Source organism: Lathyrus oleraceus, chromosome 4, assembly GCF_024323335.1.
Source record: "Lathyrus oleraceus cultivar Zhongwan6 chromosome 4, CAAS_Psat_ZW6_1.0, whole genome shotgun sequence".
NCBI lineage: Eukaryota > Viridiplantae > Streptophyta > Magnoliopsida > Fabales > Fabaceae > Lathyrus > Lathyrus oleraceus.
Genome location: NC_066582.1, coordinates 380,490,776 through 380,494,117, shown reverse-complemented (window position 1 = coordinate 380,494,117; position 3,342 = coordinate 380,490,776).

Below are 3,342 nucleotides of genomic sequence, written 5' to 3'. Positions count from 1 at the left end.
TTGTATTTCTCAAAAGTAGGGGGTTTGAACTTGTGAGGAATCCTTACTCCCTGAACCAGACCAAGATTTGTGACATCAAAGCCTAAGGAATTTTGAGACTCCAAAGATTTGAGCTTCTCAGCAAGCTCATCCATACGGCGCGTAGTCTCGAGGGCCTCGTCGTGCAAAGAAAATTGATCATACTGACAATCTTCAGTAACGGGGTGCCCGTTAATCCGAATTCCTTGATTCACATTGTACCTTCCGCCAATACCATTTCCAACATTCCCTGTGTGGCCAACATTACCCGGGTTTCCATCAGCATTTGCGTTACCCGCGTTACCAGTGTTCACAGGGTTATCAGCGTTCCCAGGGTTACCAGGGTTTCCCTCAGCATTTGGTATCTCGAAATCTGGATTGGGCCTCGGTTGCTCAACCAATTCCCTCAGCTTTTCTTGGCCTGCTGCCATACCAGTCATCAATGTCATGAACTGATCCATCATTTCACGCATATCAGCCAGCTCTTTCTGTACTTGGTCCATCGCTAGCTGTGGACGATTTTCCTTTGTCGGGTACCTGTGGACTCGCTTGGGACCAATAACTGCCTGATACAGGGAACAAACATTAGACACTGCGGTGACACCTGCAAAACAGACAAGGGTTAATATGCATGGTATGCGATGCACTGCTTGTTCAGTTTTAAGGCACCCCCGTTTTGAAAGGGAATACCCTGCAAATGAATAAGCATGAGATGTTGGATGCAAATATGCAGATGATGTTATGCAATGCAAAGGCATGTCAATCAGAATTGATGGATCCGCTTGAACATCTGTCAGGTTGCACTGTCTAGAGAGAAATTAAGAGCACACCAAACAAAGGTCATGGGATGGATCATGTTATCCTTAATATCAACCACCCATTTTGGTGGATTATGGTTTACATCTTATCAACACCCGATTTCCATTGATATTAAGGATACCTGATCGGATTAACCATGAATCAAGGGTTTGTTGCAAGTCACGAGCATGGAGTTTAGGTTAAGAACCATCCAAAAGGAGTGTACTAAGGTTTAAACCTGCCAAACATGTTCTACAAAAGGTTCCCATAGTCATAATCCCATCATTCGGATATTATCAGAGGAACGACTACTCGTATTCCAACAATATTCTCAAGAGAGACTCTTATGAGTGTAGTATCGCGTAACAATCGTATCAAATCTTACACTTGAACGACTTTCGCACTACGTCCTACGAATAGGCCAAGATGGGTTTGGTAAACTAAGGTCCTCGGCTTCTAAGGTCTATATTGGAACAAGTAATGTCTAACCACAACTTACTTATGTGACATTATTGATCTCAACATGACCTCCACCAAGTGAATGGGCTTGCAAGTCAACTCGCTAAGGAATAACTCCACACAAGTCGACAGGACTATGCCATTCTCCTATCCTAAGTGCACTCGAGTTCGGGTATAGAACTCATCTCACAAAGATCACCAAGCAGCCATAGCCAGCCAACAGATAAAGCAATGATATGTACACAATGCAATAAGGTAAAGCAGGTAAATAAATAACTGTACAAAAACATGAACACCCAATAAACAAGAAATCACACAAGCTAGGAGGGACTCGCTTAGGGAAACCGGGTCCCCAGCAGAGTCGCCAGCTGTCGCAACCTGAAAAATACAGTGCGAAAAAAAAACAACCGGCGAAAGAAAAAGACAGAAGAGTCGCCACCGTGCGTTATTCATCCCAAAGGAGGGAAAGGAAACGCTCGAAGTAAACCTGAAAAAGGAAAGGACAAGACGGGGTCTCGCAACCAAATCTTGGGTTCGGGAGTCGGTTATGCGAAGGGAAGGTATTAGCACCCCTACGCATCCGTAGTACTCTACGGGATCCACTTTTGTAGTTCTTGTCTAAAGGGTGTGGGTTTATCTTGTGCTGTTTACCAAAAAAAAGGGTTAAATGAAAATGACTCGCGCGGATGTCGCATCCACTGCATACGTATCTCATCTGAATATGAGAATCAGAGTCTTCGTAGCTCGGCTGACCTATGGGTTAGGGGATGTGTGCTCGCTAAGACATCGCGTCTTATGCCTACGTATCTCATCTGGCCTGAGAATCAGAGCAAAACGTAGTTCGGCTAACTACGGGGTTATGGATTGGGTTTTGGACGAACGACGTCACTACGCAATCTACCGGATGCTCGACCTTTGGAGACTTACTCGCCTGTAGTAGAAGGAGTAAACACGTTGCTTTGGGTTAGGGTTTGGGATGCTCAAGGGCAAAAAGGCAGTCCTTGACGAAGGAACCGCGCTACCTGCAGGGATATGAATACAAAACACAAAACATGTATCTTGAGGTAAACACAAAACATTGCCTCCTACCGAGGTCTTCCAGCTAGGAAAGCAGTAAAATGCGGGAAAAATGTAAAAGTACCACGCGGATAAAGATCCGAAGTAACAACAATTAGAGGAGTAAGAAACCCAGAGATCCTTCCAAGCTAATGCCATCAAAGAAAAGTGAGTCAGTACAGGTAATCGGAATGAACCTCCAGGGGTTATCCCACAAATAAAGTGGGAAACCACGCAAGTTATCCCTGCAAAAGTCATGTGAGCCCTCACAAAAATTCAACAAAAGGGTTAGTGAAACATCATAAGCATTTTTTTCATGAATAACAGTATGGTTTCAGAAACCTCAAACCCTGTGGCATACATTTCAGAAATTAAACGGTTAAACATTCAAGGCATTGTTTATACATTCATATACATATTAAACCCATGGGCAAAGGTAATGGGAATAATGGCAAACCTGATTGGAGAGCTTGATTGAAATTGAGTTGCACCCGTGAGGTTTACAAAACAATCTTCAGGGTTTATGTGAGGCAGAGGTGATTCTGTGTAGTTGAGTTCCCTTCGGGGTTTGGAGGCTGCTCTGAACTCCGTTAGGTCCTCTCTCACTATCTTTTTCCTCAGGGTTTTGTTCCAAGGAAACCTCAGAGTATTTTGCTTCTCTTCAAAATCCCCCTTTTGTTCTGTGTTCTCTCAAGTGAAGCCTTGGTATTTATAGACTGAATTTCATGGTTTTGTGGGCTCAAATGAGAGAGACCCAAGTCCAAAATTTTTTATTATATTTTATTTATTTAATTATTTATTTATTTAATTAATTAATTAAAATTATTATTATTATTATTATTTATTTATTTATTTCTGTAAAAAATTATATTATTATTTTTTTTCGTTTTTCTTTTTTTTTCTTTTCGTTTTTTTTTTTTTTTTTTTTTTTGGATCTAATTCTGATTGACATGACGAAATGCAATATGAAATGCTAAATGAATGCATGAATGGGGAGGGCAAATTTTGGGG